Source organism: Camellia sinensis, chromosome 9, assembly GCF_055761805.1.
Source record: "Camellia sinensis isolate YWXY chromosome 9, ASM5576180v1, whole genome shotgun sequence".
NCBI lineage: Eukaryota > Viridiplantae > Streptophyta > Magnoliopsida > Ericales > Theaceae > Camellia > Camellia sinensis.
Window position 1 is genome coordinate 149,883,298 of NC_138969.1, and position 25,469 is coordinate 149,908,766.

A 25,469-nucleotide genomic window follows, 5' to 3' on the forward strand; every position below is an offset into this window, starting at 1 on the left:
CTCATCATCTCCGCTAAGGTATACCTTTCGGTGTACCTCGCATGGGTAGGAGGAGGCGCTGGAACTGGCTGCTCTGGCGTGCCCAGGGTCTTCCGCAAGAAGCGCTTCCCGAAGTACCAAACATGGCAGACTGGGCCCTCCAGTAGAATCCTGAATCGAGTAGTCTCCTGAGCGCCCACATATCGATCCCTCACCGCATCGGGCAACACTGCCCACGGCTGCCAGGTGATCTGCAAATGGAAGGATATGCAGTTTGTTATCTGTTATTGAAAGTACATTATAAGGAGAAGCTTAAATGAACTGTAAAGTTTAACATACCTCAGCTGCGGTAATGGTTTCAAAGTAGCGGCGGAAAAACATGAAGGACTCCCGTGGTCTCCGCTCTTATCTCACGTCAAAGGGATGGGAAAATGGGACCATGGGGGGCATCTCCTCGTCTGGTACTGGGGCAAGCCTAGGGAAGTAGGCATACACCCACAGCTGCAGAGTGTAACAGAGTAGACATGAGTAGGCTTATCAGATAAAACAGTATACAGAATGAAGCAGAAGTCAGGGGACAAGGTGCAGTGTATTGTGAAATGTGTGCAGTGTGTTATGCAGCGTGTGCATTATACAGCCAGCGTAAAGCAAGTCGCGTGCGCGTAGTGTGTATGGTGTACAGATAATGAAAAGAATAATTGAAAAGGCAGAAGGGGAATGTGTACCTCCCAGGCTCGCCAATAGCCTCCAAGCAACTGCCCACTGCGGCGGGACGATGAGCTCATATAACCGTAGAGAGTGGCCAAGCCGACGCCACCCCAGTCATAAAGGCGGATCTGCGTCACGTCTACAAGCGCACTCAATAGATAGAGGGCGACGGTGTTTTCCCAGTCGGCAAAAAGCGTGGTCCCTAGCAGAAACATGATAAAACTGCAGGCGTACTGCTCCTCCTCTTCCCGGGTAGTAGGCGTCTGGATCCGGAAGTGGTCCTCGAACCATGAGTACCTCACGAATCCTGCTCGGGCAAGAGGTGGTTGAGTGCTGAGCAAATATAGCTGAGCGGCGTCCCACTCGTCCATGTCTGTATCAAAGGGGATCGGATCACCCCCTACTCCGATGTCTGTGAGCATGGAGAAGTCAAAGGGAGTCATCGTCATCTCCCCGGTGGCAGAAAGGTGGAGGGAGTCGGTGGTGTCCCACCACCTCTCCACCAGAGCAGCAAGAAGAGGTCTACTCGTAGTGAGGCGCGAGAGTCCCATACAGAAGGTCCCAAAGCCAGCCCGATCGACAATCTGGCGGACTGCGTCAGGCAGCTCCATATACCATCCTCGGGCCATGATGTTCCCATACCCTCAGAAGGCATAGGAATCTCCCTGTGATAAAAAAAAAAAAAAAAACAACAACAAACAGTTGCGAAGCAATGTTAGAAATACAATGTTTGGAAACGTGCAAAATTGATGAGATACAGTGTGTGTACATGTGTCTGAATGCCTTCAGAACCTAGGAAAATGCAATGTGCGTGCATGTGTTTGAATACCTTCAGAATTTGGGAAAGTGCAATGTGTGTGCATGTGTCTGAATACCTTTAGAATTTGGGAAAGTGCAGTGTGTGTGTGCTTGTGTTTACGCTCAAGATCGATGAAAATGCAGTGTTTGTGCATATGTTCAAGTTTAAACAGATATCGGGTGTGAGTGTGCTCATAGTGAACTACAGCATGTGATATATCGGTGTATTCGAGTCAAGCAGTTAAAGAACAAAATCGACTATTGTAGTTATGTGTTCTACATTACGAAAAATGAAACAGAGAAGGGTGTACCTCAGAAGCGCCGTAGGAGAGATGTGACTCTGGCTTGCGTAGCAGAAGCTCCAGTGGTGCACCTCGCGCATAGCTCCTGAAATGACGGAGGCTGTTAGGAGGAAGCACATGTATCGTCGGCCTGTAGGTCGCCGGATCGAACGGTCGGATGTGGAGAGGTAGGAGCTCAACCTCAGGGTCCACGTCCATCTCCAAAGGACTCCCACCCTGTGGAATGTCGTCTGCCATCTCAAAAGAAGCGTGAAAAGGGCCGAGAATGTGAAAAATGGGCTAGAATATGAAAAGTCAACCCTGAGAGGGTGAAAAATGGGAGAAAAGTTAGAGTGTGGGAAAAGGCAAGAAGGTCAAGGTAAGCTCGGGGAAAATAAGCCCCAATTGGTGGAAATTGAGAAAGAAACACCGAAAACTGAGTTGTGTTCGGTTTAAAGTGTGTGAAATGGGAAAGGTTTCGCGAATTGAACGACGAAAAAGGCTCCAAAACACGGCAAAGACTCGGATCGAAGGTTGGAAAATCACCTAGAGAGAGAGGAGGGATTTTCGAGCTAGGAGGAAGTGAAAATATAGGGTTTGAGGCCCTATATTTAAAGACCCGTGGCTAAAAGACAAAACTGCCCCAAAACTGCCATTTTTGGCCGGTCGGCCAAATTGTTAGCCGATCGGCTAGGTATTTGGCCGATGAGCTTATTTTGTGGCCGATGGATGGCTGGTGGCCGATGGATGGCTGGTGGCCTCCCCTTGTGGCCGATGTACCTCCTACACCCTTGTTTGGGTCAGATATGATTGTTTGGGACCTCCATTCTTCAAGACAGTGCAAGAAAATAGGCTGTTGAAGCTCAACTGGCTTTCGTGTTCGCCTCGAATTGTGTCTTCTATGTGCGATGCTCGGTACGCGCAAGGTGTATCCTTTTGTATCTTGCGAGATTCAGAAATTGCTTTAAATACCTTGCATTATAATGTTTTGTCTTGCTTGTGATAATCACCACCGCTTGCATTGTTATGCACAACTCTATGCGTTGCGGCGCACACCACACTTGCATTGTTATGAACATCCCTTATGCGTTGCCACGCACGTCATGCTCGTACTGTCATGCACATCCTGTGGGTCGCATTGTCTTGCACCCCTTCATCCGCGTTGTTTCGCATGTCCCATTTGCATCATCATACACCTTATCATATTATATGCATTGACATGCATATCTTACAAGCATTGTCATGCATTTCAATTCATGCATTGTCGTGCATTTCAGTTCATGTATTGTCATGCATTTCAGTTCATGCATTGTCATGCATTTCAATTCGTGCATTGTCATGCATTTCAATTCATGCATTGTCGTGCATTTCGGTTCAAGCATAGCCATGCATTTCAGTTCAAGCATTGTCATACCCATTACGTGCATTGTCATGCATCCCCCCCCATGCGTTGCACCTTATCATATTATATGCATTGACATGCATATCTTACGAGCATTGTCATGCATCTCAATTCGTGCATTGTCATGCATTGTCGTGCATTTCAGTTCATGCATTGTCATGCATTTCAATTCATGCATTGTCGTGCATTTCGGTTTGAGCATAGCCATGCATTCCAGTTCAAGCATTGTCATGCCCATTACGTGCATTGTCATGCATCCCCCCCATGCGTTGTATCGCACATTCGTCACACATTGTACACGTTGTCGCGTGTGCTTTACTTACATGTGTTCAAGTTTCTCTTATTTCACACATTGTATGCGTTGTCGCGCATGCTTTACTTACATGTGTTTATTCCTTGCTTTACCCATTGTATGCGTTGTCGCGCATGCTTTACTTACATGTGTCTACATCTTGCTTCACACATTGTATGCATTGTCGCGCATGCTTTACTTATATGTGTTTATTCCCTGCTTTACACATTGTATGCGTTGTCGCGTGTACTTTACTTACATGTGTCTGTATCTTGCTTCACACATTGTATACGTTGTCGCATGTGCTTTACTTACATGTGTTCAAGTTCCTCTTATTTCACATATTGTACACGTTGTCGCGTGTGCTTTACTTACATGTGTTCAAGTACCACTTATTTCACACATTGTACGCGTTCTCGCGTGTGCTTTACTTACATGTGTTCAAGTTCCTCTTATTTCACACATTGTACGTGTTGTCGCGTGTGCTTTACTTACATGTGTTCAAGTTCCTCTTATTTCACACATTGTACACGTTGTCGCGTGTGCTTTACTTACATCTGTTCAAGTTCCTCTTATTTCACACATTGTACACGTTGTCGTGTGTGCTTTACTTACATGTGTACATTTCATTCCTTGCTATACACATTTCTCACGTTGTCGCGTGTGCTTTACTTACATGTGTTTATGCTTATTTCCACGTTGTTACGCATTGTACACGTTGTCGCGTGTGCTTTACTTACATATGTACATTTCACTCCTTGCTATACACATTGCTCGCGTTGTCCCGTGTGCTTTACTTACATGTGTTTATGCTTATTTCCACGTTGTTACACACCTTGCTTGCGTTGTTGTGCATGCTTTACTTACACATGTTTATGCATCCTCAATTGCATTATTATGCATCCTACTCGGCTTTTGGTCTCGCGCATGCCTTCCTAGCATTGTTATGCTTATTTCAAATTGCATTGTTATGCATCCTACTCGGCTTGCGATGTCATGCATGCCCTCCTTGCATTGAGATACTCCCTTCCACTTTGTCATGCGTCACACTTAGGTTACGTCATCATGCACCCCTTCACCCGCGTTGTCGCGCATTTTTCACTTGCATTCCTATGCATGTTTCTGACAATATTGTACCTGTTAAGTTTTCTTTCTTTTTCAGGCACGATATTGTATGTACGGTTCATTTGAAGCTGGCGAGACCAGACGAACCGCACGGTATTTTATTCTCCGCGTGAGACGTAGCGAGAATTGTATAATTCTCTTACATCCTTTCTGCATGTAATGTAGTTAGATTTGTATGTGCCTGTAGACACCCCATTTTTGACCGTCCTCAAGACTTGGACGTCACCGTTTGAACACTCGGTGATTATCCATGTTTGTGTTCGTTTGGAGTTCCCGGAGGTCTTGGCTATGCACCCTGCCTCAGGATCTCCGAACTCGACCGTTTTGTGTCTGGTTTTGCACCAAACAGTTGTGTTTTGCCTTGGAGGGGCAGGGAATGCCTTGTGAGGCATCCCCACACACCACTGGCAGTGGCTAGAGGCCACCGGCTGGTTTTTGTTGCCATCGGCAATGTGTGTGGCTGGTTGGCACTATTTGTTGCCGGTCGGCAGTCATTTTTGTCAAAATGACATTTTTGGCCAGCCGACTACTGTTCATCTGCTTTTGCAGATATTTTAGGACAGCTGTGTGGCATTTTGGTTCCCCTCCATACACGTGTATGGAGGGATGCCCTCCTTGTAAGCTTGTTGTATAAGCTTTACAAGTTGGGTTGCCTATAAGAGAAGGCTCTCTTCTCTTGGCTTGGGGTTGGAGATTTTAGAGATAAAAAATACAGAGAAGAATCTCTGGTTTTAGGGTTAGGGTTTGATACACATTCTCTCTCTCTTTTTCTCTCTTGTGTGTGTCTAGGTGCATTTGTGTCTTACTATTGCACACAAGCACATAGTATTACACCTTCCCTTGGCTACTGAGGTTCCAAGAGGTTGTTCCTGAAGTTCTTGGGTGGTTTTGAGCTTGAAGAACCAGCTAGTCCACCATTGTTGAAGAGGGTCTTCAAGGGTAACAATTTTGCCTTTTTATTTCCCATTTTTGCAATGCTTTTCTACCTATCTTAGAACTGTTTTTGAGCTTAGTGTATAATATAAAAAAGTTCTGTTTTTAGGCCCTCTAAATAGTTTGTTAAGAGTGTTTTGTGGTTTGGAGGTGTTTGACCCCTCTTAGGCCTTGAAAGGCCCCACTTTGTGCTGTTTTGTGTAAGCTTCGGGACCTTGGTGTTTGGGTCTCTTCACCACTGAAATCTTGAGGGATTTCAGAGGTGAGGATGGTGCCTTGAGGTCCTAGGGAGGAGAGGGCCACCCCCTCTCCTTGTTGTCCTTGAAATGGACCATTTTTGGCCTCTTGAGGGAGCACCTAGCTAAGCTTCATGTTGACCATGCCTTAGTTGTTTTTTGTGCTTAATATGTCATAATATGCCTCTGTTTTTACTTGGTTTTGGTACGCCATGCATGCTTAGCATACCTACCTTGTAATGCCATGTTTAGGCCTTAACATGCCTTAGGTTGTAAACCGTTGTTCGAGCATGTTTTAGGTCTAGTTTTGTGAAGCTTGTGTGCTTATTTTGCCATGCTAGAGGTCTGTCCATAGTTGTTTGGGTCGGCCATGGTATGTATTATATGCCCCCTTTGCATTTTGGCTTGTTGGCCTCAAGTGTGTGAGTATGTAGCATGCACTACTTGCTTTATTCTAATGATTTGGCATCATTTATAGCATAATTTCAGTCCCTTTGACATGCTTGTATGCTTGCTTTGGACACCTCTTTGAAGCTTTGGAAGCTTGACTTGCATGCTCCATGTTTTGGATATTGTGCATGCTTTTGATTTTGAGCCATTTAGATGCCATCTAGGTGTCCCTTGGGTGTTGTTTAGGTCTGCACTAGACCTATTTTAAGTCCTCTTAGCCTTGTATGGCTTGGTTGATTTAGTCTTGGTTTAAGCCTCTTGGCTTGCCTTGGGTTTTTGGCTTTGTTTGCACGCCTCGTTTGTCTTGTTTAAATTGGCTTAACACCCTTTGTAACATGATTTTCAATGCTTACCTTGCATGCCATTAGTCCATGCTATGCCTCTTTCAAGTGTGCTTGAGAGTTGCCTTTTTATGCTTAAGTGTTGGTCCTTGTGTGCATGCATGTTTGCATGCCATTTAGCCCTCATTTTATAGCACTTTGGCCACTGTTTTGGGCCTATTTAGAGCTGCCCAAATCATGCTCAAGTTCACCCTTTGCTTGTTTACATGTTTGCCTCGTATACTAGCTTACATACTTATTCATTGCTTGTTTGCTTGCCTTGCCATGTTGCATGCCTAGTCAACATGCTTAGGTTGCATTGCATGCATGCTTTGCCTCTTGATCATCCATGATTGAGGTTGAGTTCCTCACTTTTTTGTTGGTTTGCATTGCATTTTGAAATCAACATGCATAACTTGGTCTCTTGGCCCATCACGCATTGAAATACGCGATTGATGGTCCGAGAGCCAAGCAGCGTGTCCCTTTGAGTCACTAACATGATAAGGGACATGATTGGTGCATACATGCCTTGAATTGTATTGCCATGCTCTGCCTTGCCCTCTGTTGCTGTCAATTGCAGATTCTGCAGGAGCTTTATGCCAACCGGCAGTGTCCAGTGCCAACCAGCAATTATCCTTCTGCCGATAGCTTCATAAATGGCCGGTGACCACATACCACTGCCGGTGGTAATCCCACTCAGCTGATGGCATTCCCCAGTATCCAGAGAAGCAATCCTAAGGTTTTGGCAACCTCCAGATGAGTACAGCAAGGAAAACAGAGGCAGCCTATGCATGGCGGTGCACTTCCGAGCAGGACCGAGCATGCACTGCATCGAGCTCTCCTCCCGAGGCGATTTATCTGTTTTTCCTAGCTTAATTAGTTTGTTGACTGATTAGGCAATTTGTAATATTTAATTAGCTTGCGTAGTTAATTAATTTGTATTATTTATTTGGTCCTTCCGGGCGAGGGCAAATCTGTAATAAGTGTGTGTGAGTCTGTGCATGTCTTCCAATCCCCACTTCTTTCTTCCCTTTTATTTACCTGCTTTGATGGCTAGTATTAGGGCACGTTTAAATTAGCATACCTCATGCAATGCATGCGTGCATTCATTCATTTGTCTCATGCACCGGGCTCGGCGCATCATTCTAACTACATCTGTATTTCAATTTCCAAATTGAATACGTGTTAGTTGTAGCATTTCAAATGTCATTGTAGATTAGCCGAGCCTATCCTAATCACATTTTGCTTGTGTTGCATTAGTCATTTTAACATGAACTAGGACATGCATGTTTGCTAACTAGTTTATTGTTTTGGCACGGAGTACGATGTAAGTATTTTCGCTTTAGCATATCGCATGCGTGTGAGTGTTGCCATGATAGTATGCTTACCATGTGGTTAAGTGCTTATATGAGATAAACTGTTTGAATGCCTGTGGGTGAAGGTTGGATTGTTTGAGTCGGAAAAGCTCGTTGAAATCCGTGTTTTAGCCTACTTGCGAGTAGCAAATTCCAAAGCGCTTTTCAAAACAAACGGATATGCAATGCTTGTTTCCAAATTAGGCAATCTAGTCTATACTTGTTTGTTGTGCGCATAACATAGTAATTCTAGGCTAATAACCGGAATAAGAACACATAACATTTTCAAAAACGGATATCATGGTTAGTAGAGGCCGGTCTTCGGACCGGGCGGAAGGGGGTGCTCATAGCTGACCTTCCCCGATCGTACCCAAGCTCCCGAGCCAAGACAACTTTGGTGATGACGGACATGTGGCCTTCGGCACTGAGTCAGGGTTTCCTAAATTCCCCCATAAAAAATATTTAGGTGGCGACTCTGTATCTAGCGAAGCAGTCCATGTTTGGCACTTCTTTTTAAAAAATCTGTTTCTCAAAACGATTTGCTGGATTTGGACTCTTTGGTTCAAGATTAAGAACCGTGACGATTTGAGAGTCCGAGCTGTAGTAACCCCAAAATGAACAGAACGGGACTCACCCTCCCGGGGCGTTCGGGGACGTCTACAGCTTTTGGCGACTCTGTTGGGGATTTTAGAGAGCTTGACTCGAACTCATGATATCCTGTTTTTTACTACACTTATATGTTTCTTTGCATTGCATGTGCATTGGTGCGCCTAGGACACTGTGTTTGCCATCTGCCATTCCTGAACGGTTTTCCGGAGGCTTGTCTTGTCAAGGCATGACCATAAGGCTGACCGATTATGGGCTCTGACAGTATGGGAACACAAACCCCAGTTTTACCGAGGCACCCTTTTCGACCATTCGACCTAGTGCATATCGAAATCCATAGTGACCATTCCAAGCTAGGACAGGTTACTTACCCGATTATAGGTTGTTTGAAACCGCTGCGTGCGTAGCGAAACCCTAGCTCCTGACAAAATAGGACAGGGAAACCCTACCCCAACATAGGGGTGTTTTGGCTCTCATTTGCTTGCTATGTGCTTTTTGGAGTTGGCCTCTACAGGAATGCATATATCAGTTTGCAAGTCTGGGTATCAGGCCTGCGGGCATCAGTGTTTCGAGAATCAGTTATATCTGCGGGTATCAGATTTAGATTTGGGGCAGTGATTTTGGGGAACAGTGATCAATAGTAGAATACAGTTATTCAGTTATGCCTATGCCTGTTCTGATGAAATTGGGCTGAGATGCTGCCTGTTTTCTCCTTTGCAGGGGTAGTCCTGGAACTATAGCTTCAGAAGGCTCCAATATCCCCCGAGGTTCATTGGACTTGTACTGATAGACTTTGTCAGGTAATAGACTCAGTTCAAGGGTAATCAGGGCCAGAGAAGGCTAGTCAGGCACAGACCACCAGTACAACAGCTACCAGATCAGTGATCTTTGAGCAGTCGGGCTGAGATTCCCGAGCCTATTGCCGACACAGATATACCGGTTGCTCAGTTAGATTAGAACAGTATGTCGAGTCTGGAAGAGATAGTGCGCCAACTCCAGGATAGTATGAAAGCCATGCAGCAAGACACTGTCCGTCAAGCAGGCTGTGGTCATAGCCCAACAGGCAGAGACAATTGCCAGATTGGAGCAACAAACTGGAGTATCTACTTCACACCAGGATCCTCTCCCACCAAGAGTTCCCATACTCGGGGAGGCAACCCACGTCCAGGATGATACGGACATTCCAGTCGGGCCAGCTCTGCCCCCGGTTCTACCCCAGCTATCCAAGACACCCATCAACCTACCGGACTCCCCTTTTGAGTTAGAGATGGATCCAACGGCGCTAAAGATGAGCAAGCTTGAAAGGTTGTTCAAGAAGGCTCAAGGCATGAAATCCGTCCTGGACATCGAGGATGGGTATACCGATGCAGCTGTGACGCTGCCAGACAGATTCAAGATGCCACATATTGACCGTTTCGATGGGTCCGGGGATCCCATGGTGCACTTGCGGCTGTTTTCAGACATTCTAAGGCCGATGGGCCTCACCAGATTACAAAAGCTATCATTGTTTGGCCGGACCCTGTCTAGGATAGCCACAATCTGGTATGCAAAATTGGAGAACTCTGTGAAACATAATTGGGAAGAGATGGCTGAGGCCTTCAGTGATCAATACTCCTACAACACACAGATTGAGGTCACAACTCGTGATCTTGAAGTCACCCACTAAGAGCCAAAGGAGGGTTTTTCAGAGTTTGTGGCGAGGTGGAGAGAAAAGGCCTCGATGATGGCTACAAGGCCTTCCGACAAAGACCAGATAAGGATGGTTGTGCGCAACCTCCAACCCAAACTAATGCAAAAAATGATCGTGCTCCCCTTCCCTACCTTTCCGGATCTGCATGAAATGGGGGTACAGATCGAGGATACTATGAAGCAGGGCCTTATTGATCAGGAGAAGGAGCAACCCAGGAGGGCGTTTACCGGCAGTTCGAATGCGACCACCAACGGTGACGCAGCTGCAAGATCTTCTGAAGTGGGCATGGTCGCCACCACCACACCAAGAACAACCACCCCTTTTGTTGGGGCATCCAATCCAAACCCCCGAACTTCGGACTATCTACCCCGAGGCAAGGGGGTTTTCACCCAACTCTTTATGCCTTTGTCTAAAGCCCTGGGGGTCCTACTCGATCCTCTCCCTCCAAAGCATGATATGACTAAGTGCTGTGCTTTTCATCAACAAACCGGTCATGACACCGACGGTTGCGTCCATCTCCGCCACGAGATACAAAATTTGATTGACAGCGAGGTCATTCCCGCACCAGGTCCTGCAAAGTCTATCGACACTTGACCAGTGAACTTGTGGGGGATAATGTAATGTGATCGAGGGATGAACCACCTGCGGGCGGCACTCAGTTTACTCCAGATGTGGTGTATGGCACGCAATATTTTGAGCATTTGTGAATGCTAGTTTTGTACATTCTGACTTGGGTATTGGGTCAGTCTTGTTGTGTTGTTTTGAGTCTGTTTTGAGTCAGTCCTTTTGTTTCGAGGTCTGTCTTGTTGTATCGAGTCAGTCTTGTTGTGTAGGAGTCCGGTGATTCCGGGGGTGTTACCTCGAACATCACTATCTTGTTTTGTGTTTGTCTTTTTTTCTTTTTTTTGAGTCTGTTTCTGCCTTGGAGCCAGTTATGCCAACAGATTTGAATGGAACAGCAGTGATTTTCATACTCTTGTGCCGTGTGCCAGTTGTGCCAGAAGTTTGAATGAAATGATAGTGCTCTTCGCCTGCATTTTCTGTGCCTTTGAAGTCATTGTAATGACCTAAGTTTTTCAAAACTTTTTCGGAACATTGTGATAAAAACGAAGAGGAAGGAATTCCTCAGGTTTTGCAAAACTTGATCAATTGAGAGAAAGAGAGGCATGCTAAGCCCTTAATGATTGAGATCATGCTTGTTAATGTGAGTACTGAGAAGGACCCTGACTTGATCCAGATTGGTTCTACACTTTCTTCGGCGCGAGCGATTTGTCGCTTTCTTAAAAAATTTCAAAAAATATTTTGCGCGGTCCTGCGAAGACTTGTGTGGGATCGCTCTTGAGATTGTGCAACTTAGGATCGCTCTCAGCCTCGAGATTCGACCCCTCACTTTCAAACCTTGAACCTGAGTTCAGAATGTTCAACGGTCAACCACAACGTGAGGCCTGTGTGGCCATTTTGAGGCAGCCCTCGAACAAGAGGCACCAAAGTCAGATCAAGAAGATCATATCAAAGGAAGCTTGTAAAGCTAGATCAAAAGCCCCCCCTCAAACTAGGGACAAAAATGTCAGATATGCTCGAAGAGCCGAAGATGGATCCTTCAGTAAATCAATACAACAGCCACTCTCCTGGATATGGATGGCTTCAAAACCCTAAAACCATTTGGCATGGACTTGTTACACTTTTATCCTTTGAGAGGCTCGCTGGGCCGAAAACCCGGAAGGGCGACCCAGGCAAAAGTTAGAGCAAGAGAAAAATACAAAAAAAGCAAAAAAAAAACAAAACAAAAAACACAAAAGAAAAGAAAAAAAAGAAAGAAAAAAAATGCAAAAAAAAGAGAAAAAGAAATGAAAAAAAAAATTGAAAAGAAAAGAAGAACAAAGCTCGCAAGGTCGAAAACCCGCAACGGGCGCCTTGGCAAAAGTTAGAGCCTAAACAGTAGAGGATAATACCCGAGTGAACCTTACCCCGAACTACGTAAGGCTTGATTCCTGTCATTGGGATACGTAGGCAACTTCATTTTGAAGTCCAGCCCTAAAACACTTCAAATTCGATCATGTCCATGTAATGGTTCTGATAATCTTTGCCTTCTCTGTATCCGGGAGTTCGGTTGCAATCATCGCTTTGAGGACTGATTACAATACACTACGATGCCATTCAGACGAGGGGCAACTTTCCGTTGCCATTCAATGCACCGCGGTGTCATTCACACAAGGGGAAACTCTCCGTTGCCATTCAATGCACTGCGGTGTCGTTCAAACAAAGGGCAACTTTCCGTTGCCATGCAGCTCTCTTCGAGCAAGGGGGCAATTTTCATCCAGATCCAAGGTTGTACGTCTCAAGAGTAAGTTCCGCGCTTGTTAAGCATCGGCAGTTTGCAAAAATAGTTTTTGAGAATTTTTACTGAGGTTGACTAATTTTCTCGAAAATTGTTCCATATTTTCCAAAAATTGGACCATTTCTTGGACCCAAAAAAGGAAAATTTTCAGTGCTCATAGCCTGACTTGCATGATTTCAAATAAAAAATTGAACAAGCATGTCAATCTAACTCTCATTTTGGTCAAAATTGTTTTAGTAGAAAGCCAAAAACAAAAAATGGTCAAAATAATGAACTAGGGGCACAGTTGAGTCGGGCTTCCTGTCTTTCCCCTGTTGTCAATACATTTGCCAGAAAGGGCAATCTACTTGCCAGAAAGGGCACAACTAAAGCTGACCGCAAAGGGCTGAAAGCTCTCTCATCCTCCAAGCAACGAGGCATCAAGCCAAGTGCAAAGCACGAACCGGAATGGGACAAGATATCCCACTCCCTCCTCTGGGCAAATCTAATCACGTCCAAACTCCCCAGCAGAGCATCGTCAACCGATGTCAGCTGCAGATTTGCTACACACCCAATTGTAGCACAGCCCCTCTATGGAAGAAATTCACTGTTGTGAACAAGAATCAAAAGCTAGTAGAATACTAGGGGTAAGGGCCCACGACCTCCTGTTTATCCATCAACCACCCATGGAAGGGATTTAAAAAAAAAATGAGAGATTGAAGAATAGAGAGATGTGCGATGAGAGAAAAAGTGAGAAAAGGGCTTTTCCAGAAAAACAGAGCTTGAGGGCCGAGTGATGTGAGAACCACAAATGAGAAAGGGTGGGAAACAATACCCGAAGAAACAGGCTCCCTGTGCACGTCTGTATGTCGTGTCTTTTGTTTTGTTTGTCTCAAATCTTGTTTTGAGTCGTTCCGAGCGTGTCTCGTTGTGTTTAGGTTATTTTACCTTTTGTTTTCTGTTGTTGAGTCGTAGTGCGCTGTGTTCAGTCGTAGGCTCAATACCCGGTCGAGAACTCATCTCTCAATTTCAAAAATAAATCGCTTTGTGCTTAGAGTGCTGTGCCATTCTTCACGTTTGTGCAAAACAAGATTCGTTCTTTCATAAAACTGCAGGGTTTAACCCAAGTCATGTCAGAACAGTAAAACCAGGACCTATTTGAAGCTATATAGGTTCCAGACTACAAAACAAAAGCAAAAAAAGGAAAATATCGGGTATCTGAGTGTGCTTCAACTTCGGAAAACTCCGTGATTGTGCTCCGGATGTTCCTCTTCAGGCCTTGTCAGTGCTCCGAAGAATGAGTGTGCCTCTACTCCGAGCTTAAGCCTGCTTCAACTCAGAATGACAATTAAAGCAGCAGCATATGTTATCTCTCGCCAATGTAAACAAGGTGAGCAGAGTTGTGATGCAAAGTCCTCCGAAAGGTAAATCGAAGGCACCAGAGTACATGTTTGATGCCTTTCCATTGCATAGAATGTGAACTTTCATATACACTTCAGTTGCATGCATGCCACGCATCGTTATGTTTCTGCATAGAACATGCTTTCAATATTGCGTAGAAAATACACCATACTTGCATAGAAATGAATTTTATCGCACTGTCTTCTGCACCTGCATTGCGTTGTTTTGCGCGCTCCTTTGTTTGGAAACACTGGGATACGTCCTTTTGTTTCTTATACCTTTTTGAAGCACCGGGATACGTCCCTACGTTTCCGTTTCTCTCTTTTTCTGAAACACCGGGATACGTCCCTATGTTTCTTTCTCTTTTTCCCAAACACCGGGATACGTCCCTATGTTTTTCTCTCTTTCCGAAACACTGGGATATGTCCCTATGTTTCTTCTCTTTTTCCGAAACAACGGGATACGTCCCTATGCTTCTCTTTTCATTCCGAGACAATGGGATATGTCCCTATGTTTTTCCTCCTCTCCGAAACACCGGGATACGTCCCTATGTTTCTTCTCCTTTGTCGAAATCTTTGGGATACGTCCCTAAACCTTGGGATACGTCCCTAACCTTTGGGATACGTCCCTAACCTTCGGGATACGTCCCTAGTCCTTGGGATACGTCCCTAACCTTTAGGATACGTCCCTAACCTTAGGGATACGTCCCTAACCTTTGGGGTACATCCCTTTCTTTCTCCCTCTTCGGTTAAAAGCGTTCGGAATGCGTTCCAATGCTCACACCATTTTGAAACTCCGGGATACGTCCCTATGTTTCTTTCTCTTTTTCCCAAACACCGGGATACGTCCCTATGTTTCTCTCTCCTTCTGAAACTCCGGGATACGTCCCTATGTTTCTTTCTCTTTTTTCGAAACACCGGGATACGTCCCTATGTTTCTCTTTTTTCGAAACACCGGGATACGTCCCTATGTTTCTTTTTCTTTTTCCGAAACACCGGGATACGTCCCTATGTTTCTCTTTTTCCGAAACACCAGGACACGTCCCTATGTTTCTTTCTCTTTTTCCCAAACACCGGGATACGTCCCTATGTTTCTCTCTCCTTTTGAAACACTGGGATACGTCCCTATGTTTCTTTCTCTTTTTTCCAAACACCGGGATACGTCCCTATGTTTCTCTCTCCTTCTGAAACTCTGGGATACGTCCCTATGTTTCTTTCTCTTTTTCCGAACACCGGGATACGTCCCTATGTTTCTCTTTTTCTGAAACACCGGGATACGTCCCTATGTTTCTCTCTCTTTCCAAAACGCCTGGATGCGTCCCTAAGTTTCTTCTTCATTCCGAAACACTGGGATACGTCCCTATGTTTCTCACTCGTTTCGAAACACCGGGATATGTCCCTATGTTTCTCCCTCTTTGATTAAGAACATTTGGAATACGTTCTGGTGCTTAAACCACTCTGGAACACTGGGATACATCCTTATGCTTTTCTTTCTTTCCAAAACTCCGGGATATGTCCCTATGTTTCTCATCCCTTCCGAAACTCCGGGATACGTCCCTATGTTTCTTCTCTTTTTCCGAAACACCGGGATACGTCCCTATGTTTCTTATCTTTTTCCGAAACACCGGGATACGTCCCTATGTTTCTCATTCTTTTTCCAAAACAACGGGATACGTCCCTATGTTTCTCTTTCTTTTTCCGAAACACCGGGATACGTCCCTATGTTTCTCATTCGTTTTGAAACACCGGGATATGTCCCTATGTTTCTCCCTCTTTGGTTAAGGGCATTTGGAATACGTTCCAATGCTTATACCTTTCTGAAACACCGGGATACGTCCTTATGTTTCTTGCATGATCATTAGTTATGCTCGGCTTGGTATATTGTCTTGCATTTTGCCCCTGCCTTCGGGCGCATACCTTGTTTGTCTTGCATGTTTGTCTAAGTCTTCGGCCTTGTCAAAAATGGGTCGTCCCTGGGCTTTGACATTCACTCCCGTCATTGTTATGACTTTCGAGTTCTGTCAAAGAGGGGCAACTGCAGACACCCCATTTTTGACCGTCCTCAAGACTTGGACGTCACCGTTTGAACACTCGGTGATTATCCATGTTTGTGTTCGTTTGGAGTTCCCGGAGGTCTCGGCTACGCGCCCTGCCTTAGGATCTCCGAACTCGACCGTTTTGTGTCTGGTTTTGCACCAAACACTTGTGTTTTGCCTTGGAGGGGCAGGGAATGCCTTGTGAGGCATCCCCACACACCACCGGCAGTGGCTAGAGGCCACCGGCTGGTTTTTGTTGCCATCGGCAATGTGTGTGGCCGGTCGGCACTATTTCTTGCTGGTCGGCAGTCATTTTTGTCAAAATGACATTTTTGGCCAGCCAACTACTGTTCATCTGCTTTTGCAGATATTTTAGGACAGCTGTGTGGCATTTTGGTTCCCCTCCATACACGTGTATGGAGGGATGCCCTCCTTGTAAGCTTGTTGTATAAGCTTTACAAGTTAGGTTGCCTATAAGAGAAGGCTCTCTTCTCTTGGCTCTCTTTTTCTCTCTTGTGTGTGTCTAGGTGCATTTGTGTCTTACTATTGCACACAAGCACATAGTATTACACCTTCCCTTGGCTACTGAGGTTCCAAGAGGTTGTTCTTGAAGTTCTTGGGTGGTTTTGAGCTTGAAGAACCATCTAGTCCACCATTGTTGAAGAGGGTCTTCAAGGGTAACAATTTTGCCTTTTTATTCCCCATTTTTGCATTGCTTTTCTACCTATCTTAGAACTGTTTTTGAGCTTAGTGTATAATACAAAAAAGTTCTGTTTTTAGGTCCTCTAAATAGCTTGTTAAGAGTGTTTTGTGGTTTGGAGGTGTTTGACCCCTCTTGGGCCTTGAAAGGCCCCACTTTGTGCTGTTTTGTGTAAGCTTCGGGAACTTGGTGTTTGGGCCTCTTCACCATTGAAATCTTGAAGGATTTCAGAGGTGAGGATGGTGCCTTGAGGTCCTAGGGAGGAGAGGGCCACCCCCTCTCCTTGTTGTCCTTGAAATGGACCATTTTTGGCCTCTTGAGGGAGCACCTAGCTAAGCTTCATGTTGACCATGCCTTAGTTGTTTTTTGTGCTTAATATGTCATAATATGCCTCTGTTTTTACTTGGTTTTGGTACACCATGCATGCTTAGCATACCTACCTTGTAATGCCATGTTTAGGCCTTAACATGCCTTAGGTTGTAAACCGTTGTTCGAGCATGTTTTAGGTCTAGTTTTGTGAAGCTTGTGTGCTTATTTTGCCATACTAGAGGTCTGTCCATAGTTGTTTGGGTTGGCCATGGCATGTATTATATGCCCCCTTTGCATTTTGGCTTGTTGGCCTCAAGTGTGTGAGTATGTAGCATGCACTACTTGCTTTATTCTAATGATTTGGCATCATTTATGGCATAATTTCAGTCCCTTTGACATGCTTGTATGCTTGCTTTGGACACCTCATTGAAGCTTTGGAAGCTTGACTTGCATGCTCCATGTTTTGGATATTGTGCATGCTTTTGATTTTGAGCCATTTAGATGCCATCTAGGTGTCCCTTGGGTGTTGTTTAGGTCTGCACTAGACCTATTTTAAGTCCTCTTAGCCTTGTAAGGCTTGGTTGATTTAGTCTTGGTTTAAGCCTCTTGGCTTGCCTTGGGTTTTTGGCTTTGTTTGCACGCCTCGTTTGTCTTGTTTAAATTGGCTTAACACCCTTTGTAACATGATTTTCAATGCCTACCTTGCATGCCATTAGTCCATGTTATTCCTCTTTCAAGTGTGCTTGAGAGTTGCCTTTTTATGCTTAAGTGTTGGTCCTTGTGTGCATGCATGTTTGCATGCCATTTAGCCCTCATTTTATAGCACTTTGGCCACTGTTTTGGGCCTATTTAGAGCTGCCCAAACCATGCTCAAGTTCACCCTTTGCTTGTTTACATGTTTGCCTCGTATACTAGCTTGCATACTTATTCATTGCTTGTTTGCTTGCCTTGCCATGTTGCATGCCTAGTCAACATGCTTAGGTTGCATTGCATGCATGCTTTGCCTCTTGATCATCCATGATTGAGGTTGAGTTCCTCATTTGTTTGTTGAGTTCCTCATTTGTTTGTTGGAGCGTGTCCCTTTGAGTCACTAACATGATAAGGGACATGATTGGTGCATACATGCCTTGAATTGTATTGCCATGCTCTGCCTTGCCCTCTGTTGCTATCAATTGCAGATTCTGCAGGAGCTTTATGCCGACCGGCAGTGTCCAGTGCCGACCGGCAATTATCCTTCTGCCGATAGCTTCATAAATGGCCGGTGACCACATACCACTGCCGGTGGTAATCCTACTCAGCCGATGGCATTCCCCAGTATCCAGAGAAGCAATCCTGAGGTTTTGGCAACCTCCAGAGGAGTACAGCAAGGAAAACAGTGGCAGCCTATGCATGGCGGTGCACTTCCGAGCAAGACCGAGCATGCACTGCATCGAGCTCTCCTCCCGAGGCGATTTATCTGTTTTTCCTAGCTTAATTAGTTTGTTGACTGATTAGGCAATTTGTAATATTTAATTAGCTTGTGTAGTTAATTAATTTGTATTATTTATTTGGTCCTTCCCGGCGAGGGCAAATCTGTAATAAGTGTGTGTGAGTGTGTGCATGTCTTCCAATCCCCACTTCTTTCTTCCCTTTTATTTACCTGCTTTGATGGCTAGTATTAGGGCACGTTTAAATTAGCATACCTCATGCAATGCATGCGTGCATTCATTCATTTGTCTCATGCACCGGGCTCGGCGCATCATTCTAATTGCATCTGTATTTCAATTTCCAAATTGAATACGTGTTAGTTGTAGCATTTCACATGTCATCGTAGATTAGCCGAGCCTATCCTAATCACATTTTGCTTGTGTTGCATTAGTCATTTTAACTTGAACTAGGACATGCATGTTTGCTAACTAGTTTATTGTTTTGGCACGGAGTACGATGTAAGTATTTTCGCTTTAGCATATCGCATGCGTGTGAGTGTTGTCATGATAGCATGCTTACCATGTGGCTAAGTGCTTATATGAGATAAACTGTTTGAATGCCTGTGGGTGAAGGTTGGATTGTTTCAGTCGGAAAAACTCGTTGAAATCCGTGTTTTAGCCTACTTGCGAGTAGCAAATTCCAAAGCGCTTTTCAAAACAAACGGATATGCAATGCTTGTTTTCAAATTAGGCAATCTAATCTATACTTGTTTGTTGTGCGCATAACATAGTAATTCTAGGCTAATAACCGGAATAAGAACACATAACATTTTCAAAAACGGATATCATGGTTAGTAGAGGCCGGTCTTCGGACTGGGCGAAAGGGGGTGCTCATAGCTGACCTTCCCCGATCGTACCCAAGCTCCTGAGCCAAGACAACTTTGGTGATGATGGACATGTGGCCTTCGGCACCGAGTCCGGGTTTCCTAAATTCCCCCATAAAAAATATTTAGGTGGCGATTCTGTATCTTGCGAAGCAGTCCATGTTCGGCACTTCTTTTCAAAAAATATGTTTCTCAAAATGATTTGCCGGATTTGGACTCTTTGGTTCAAGATTAAGAACCGTGACAATTTGAGAGTCCGAGCTGTAGTATCCCCAAAATGAACAGAACGGGACTCACCCTCCCGGGGCGTTCGGGGACGTCTACAGTGCCTGCTTAAAACTGTTACATGTTTTGCTTCGTTACAGCTTTCTTTGCATGATCATAAGTTACGCTCGGCTTTGTGCATTGTTCTTGCATCTTGCCCCTGCCTTCGGGCGCATATCTTTATCTGCATTTTGTATGCTTTGTCTAAAGTCTTCGGCCTTGTCAAAAATGGGTCATCTCCGGGCTTTGACATTCACTCCCGTCATTGTTATGACTTTCGAGCTCTGTCAAAGAGGGGCAACTGTAGACACCCCATTTTTGACCGTCCTCAAGACTTGGACGTCATCGTTTGAACACTCGATGATCATCCATGTTTGTGTTCATTTTGAGTTCTCGGAGATCTCGGTTGCGCGTCTTGCCTCAAGATCTCTCAACTTGTTTGTTTTTATGCTTGGTTGTGAACCAAACACTTGTGTTTTTGGCTTCTGAGGAAAGAGGGTGGCTTGTTTGCCATCCCCTCAACCCACCGGCCAAGCCTTGAGGCCATCGGCCATGATTCCTTTCCACTGGCCAAATGTATTGGCCGATCGGCACTTTACTTGGTCGGCCGGCCCTTGTGTTGGTTGATTGGCCATTTTTGCTGGCCGAACCCTGTTCATCTACTTTATGCAGATATTTTATGCCAACTGGATTAGCTGGCATGCACATTTGCTCCCTTCCATACACGTGCATGGAAGGATTTGCCTCTTGGTTTAGCTTGCTTTGGAAGCTTTGTTATTGAACTTCTATAAAGAGGGAGCTCCTCCTCCCTCCTGAGGGGTTCAGAAATTTGTCTTAGAAAAGATAGATATAGTATTGTATCTATATTTCCTTGTTTAGTCTTCTTTTGTACTCAAAAGTGTAGTATTGTCTTACTATTGTACACAAACACACACTAGAACACCATCCTCTTGGAGCTGAGGTCCCTTGAGGTTGATTTTAGTGTTCTTGGGTTGGTTTGAAGTCAGAAAACCTGCTGGAGCTTTGTTCTTGAAGAGGTTCTACAAGGGTGAGTATAACTGATAAAAGTTCTGATTTTTAGTGCTTAAAACCTTTGTTTAAGGTCATTTTGGTGTTTGGGGTTGTTTCCCCCCCCCCCCCCTCTTAGGCCTTGCTTGGCCTTATTCTTGTGCTTTATTTTTAAGCTTTAAGATCACCTTGTTTAGGCCTCCTCACCGCTGAAATCCAGAGGGATTTCAGTGGTGCGGATGGTGTTTTAAGGTCTCAAATAGGAGAGGGCCATCCCCTCTCCTTGTTGTCTTGAATGCTTGCATAACTGGCTTGTGTTTGTGGCTTGTATGCTTAGCTTGTTTTAGCTTTATTTCAGTGTGTATTAGGCTTTGTTTTTCCCTAATACCTCTATGTTTCAAGTTGGTTTAGACATACCATGCATGTTTCATGTACTTGTCTTGTAATCTCATGATTTGCCTTAACATGCATCATGCTTTAAGCCATGTTTCTAGCATGATTTTGACTCGACTTCATGAAGCTTTTAGTCTTGTTGTAACATGCTTAAGCTCTGATTTGAGTTGTTTTCACCATATATGCCATGCTTTGTATAGCCACTATGTAATCTAGCTTGTAGGCTTTGAGTATTGAATCCTTTGACATGCTTTACTTGGGCCATCTTAGTGGTTTGGCATCACTTGTGATGTTATTTTAGTCCATATAGTATGCTCAAATACTTGCATTTATCACCTATTCCATGCTTTGGATAGTTTGTGTGTCATGCCTCATGAGTGTGTCATTGTGTATGCCACCATGCCTAGGCATTTGGGATGCCATTTAAATGGGTTTTTGGGTCTGTTTTAGCATGTCATGTCTCTGATTTTAGTCGCTTGAATCATGCCATGTTTGGTTGTCCTAGGTGTAGTGTAACACCTCTTTGGTAGCCTTGCATGTCTCATGTTGTTGCCCCTTGTTGTAGCTTGTTTTGGCTTTGGCCATTGCATGTTTTAGGCTCACTGTTGCATGCTTGGCCTATTAATATGTTGTTGCATGTTTAAGTGATATTGCATTTGGCATGTATCTCTTGTTAAGTTGCTTAACATGTTGTTACATGTTTGCCTCACATGTTATTACATGCTTGAATGTTGTCACATGCCTTGTATGTTTGCATGCTCGTTTAGGTCGCATTGCATTTGGCATGTTTGTTACCATTAGCCTTGTATGACATTGTCATTAACATGCCCATGTGGCATTAGTTTTGCTTGCATGTTTGCATCCCTTGCCTCTTGATCAACCATGATAGAGGTTGGGGTCTTTTATGTGTTTTTATGTACATTTCATTTGACATTAAATGCATACTTAACTCCTTTGGCCACCATGCATTGAAATGCGTGATTGGTGGCCCAAGGGCCGAGAGCCACAGTCCCTTGAGTTCATAGCATGATAGGGAGGGTGGTTGTGCATACATTGTCTTGTAAATACCTTGCCATGCATTGTCTATCCTCTGCTGCAGCAAAAATAGGATTCTGCAGGAAGGCATGGTCGGTCGGCCATCTTAAGTGTCGGCCGGCTATTCATCGTTGGCCGATGGTTTCACACATGGTCGAGGACCAGTTCCACCTGGCCGATGGCCTCATCTCTTAGTTGATGAACTCTCAGCATGTCCCCAAGGTAGTTCAGAAGTGTCACAGAAGTTGGCACAGTTTCCAGAGGTGTAGAGCAGTGCAGACAGAGGCAATATGTAGCATGGTGATGGATTTCCAAGCAAAGCCGTCCGAGCATGCATTTGTCCCTCTTCCCGAGGCTGCTTTTATAGCTTAATTAATTTGTTTAATTAGTTAAGTATTGTGTAATAATTAATTAGCTAGGGTAGTTGATTAATTAGTTGGTTTGTATTATTTATTCGGACCCTTTGTCGAGAGGGCGAATTTGGTAATAAGTGTGCGTGAGTGTGTGAATGTCTTCTAACCCCACGTCTTTCTCCCTTTTACTTACCTGCTTTTGATGGTTAGTTTAAGGTCATTTTCAATTAGCATCCTTATGCTATGCATGTTTGCATCATTCATCTGTCTTGCATGCACCGGGCTCGGCGCATCATGCTAACTACATCGTATTTCAATTCCAACTTGAATACATGTACTAAATCGCATCTCACATGCCATCTTAGATTAGCTGAGCCTATTTTAGCTGCATTTTGCATGCATTTCATTAGCCATCTTAACATGAATTAGGATCATGCATTGATTGCTAACTACTTCTTTGTTTTGGCTTGGAGTACACTGTGAGTGTTTATGTTTTAGCATGTCGCATGTATGCAAATGTTAACATGAAAGCATGTTTGCCATAAGGCTAATTGCTTATGTGATATAACTACTTGAATGCCTGTGGGTGAAGGTTGGTTTGCTTGAATTGGAATAATTCATCAAAATCCGTGTTTTAGCCTACTTGCGAGTAGCAAAATTCAAAACCATTTCCAAACAAGCGGATATGTGATACTTTGTTCCAAGTTAGGCAATCTGGTCTATACTTGTTTTGCTGTGCACATCACGTAGTAAAGATTAGCCAATTAACCGGAATAAGAACGCATGTGTTTTCAAAAACTCGATATCATACTTTGTACAGGCCGATCTTTGATCGAGCGAGCGGGGGTGCTCATAGATGACCTTCCCCAATCGTACCCAAGTTCCCGAGCCAAGGCAACTTTGGTGATGACGGACACGTGGCCTTAGGCACGAGTCAGGGTTTCCTAAATTCTCCCAAAATAAAATATTTAGGTGGCGACTCTATATCTGGCAAAGCAGTCCATGTTTGACACTTTTTTCTTAAAAATCAGTTTTCCAAAATGATTTGCCGGATTTGGACTCTTTGGTGATTTATCAATCTCACATTGCACATTGTAAGATCAGATTAAGAACCGCGACATTTTGAGTCCGAACTGTAGCATGAGGCCCCCCGGGGCGCGTCTACACTTCCCTCAAAAATCAATTCTCTCCACATACTCATGTCCTTGTTAACTCACTTGAGTTTCTTTGAGACAACAAAACTTGATCCAAATCATGGAGATCAAGAAGGGTATGTCCTCACTCCATCATCTAGGCTTCTCATCAAAAGTGAATTACCCAATTTGTCACCATTTGTCTGAGCCACCATCGATCCGGTTATGGTCGCTCCATGGCAGTTTTTGGTAGATTGGTTCAGAGGCAATTAAGAAACAACATTTGAGACTGCACATGGGGTTGGCATCTGGGAGTTTTGCGACAAAAACCAGAAATTCAATAACCTATTTAATGAAGGAATGGCTAGTGACTCAAGAATGATGGGCTTGGTTATTAGGAACTGTGAGGCAGTGTTTGGAAGGTTGAATTCATTGGTTGATGTAGGGGGTGGCACCGGTATCATTGCTCAGATCGTTTTTGAGGCATTTCCTTGTATAAAATGCACAATTTTCGATCTCCCACATGTTGTTGAGAACTTGCCAGAGGGGAAGAACTTGAACGTTGTTGAGAACTTGCCAGAGGGGAAGAACTTGAACTTTGTTGGAGGTGACATGTTTCAGTCTTTCCCATCAGCGGATGCCTTTTTCTTCAAGGTAGGCAATTCTTTTCTGGATTATTTCCAATGTTTCGATATGGAAATCAAGTAAATTTTAGGAATTGCAACATATATGCAGGCCAATTTCTATCTTTTTGTTTAATTTAATATCGAGTTGCTTGAGTTGATCGATCAAATAGCCAAGTTCTAAAGAGAAATCATTATTAAGGATTCAAGGCCATACATATATATATATTTTTTTGTTTTGATAACGCAGGTATCTCCAACCCTCTGGTTTTCCGGGAAGCCAGGACTAATCCTGCGAGGTAAGTAGCCCGGAGGAAGCCGTGTACCCTTTTCAAACTGCTGCAAGCACTCACCCAGTGGGGAATCGAACTGCTGCAAGGCCATACATATTGATATATAGAACTACTATTTATTTGCTGAATAGGGTAAAGTTCGCACAATTTAGGAGAATTCTAGCAGATATCTTTATTTATTTTATTTTTTTTATAATTAAACAAAATCAAGAAAACTAAAAGGGAAACTTAAAGTAAAGAACAAATATCAAGCATTTGTTTCAAAATTATTCTCAGAAACATTCTAAAACACTTGATGTTCATGCAAGTATTGTAAATTTAAGGCAATCAATTGAACTAGAATATATTTTTGGACTTGAAAATGGCAGTGTGTTTTGCATAATTGGAGTGACGAGGACTGCGTAAAGATATTGAATAGATGTTGAGAAGCTATTCCAAGTAGGGAAGGAGGGAAGGTTATCATCATAGACATTGTGGTAGATGGGGACAAAGATGAACATGACATTATTGAGACAAAGCTTGTTTGTGACATATTCATGATGGTTTTGGCGACTGGAAGAGAAAGAAGTGAGAAAGAGTGGGAAAAGATTTTCTTGGAGGCTGGCTTTAGCACTACAAGATCACACCCATCTTTGGTTTAAGGTCCCTCATTGAGGTATATCCTTAAATTATGTGGGGAAAATTTTATTTTACCCTCATATAGTTTGGCCCTTCTGTAAATTATCTGGGGAAACTTTTTATGATTTGTAAACTGAAGTGTACTCTTTTTTACCTAACATATTGTTAAGTGTGGAAACACTTGCTTGGATGAAAATAGTACACAGAGGTTAAAGTGAACTTTGTCTCTTAAAAAAATGATGAAAATGTTTACGATTTGCACAATGAAGTTACTTATGTATAAGGGTATTTTAGTTTTTCTACTTAAGCTTTTACTACTAAAAAATGCACGTTGCGGCCATTACAAGCTGTTGTAAAAAATAGAAATACAGTCGCAAAATACTTTTTGAGACAGCCATGCGACGGCAAATGGAGGACACAAATGTAAGGGTGACAAATACTTTTTATGACGGTAAAGTGTCGGTCACAAAATATTTGCAACCGCCTAACCTACTTATTGCATCTGCTATTTTGCTATGGCGA

At 43.9% G+C, this 25,469-nt stretch overlaps 1 pseudogene; it reads left to right on the plus strand.

Annotated features, from left to right (window-relative positions):
- The window catches only part of LOC114303163 (trans-resveratrol di-O-methyltransferase-like), a 40,717-nt pseudogene extending 15,721 nt beyond the window's left edge, over positions 1-24,996 (plus strand).
- The last annotated feature ends 473 nt before the right edge of the window (positions 24,997-25,469 follow it).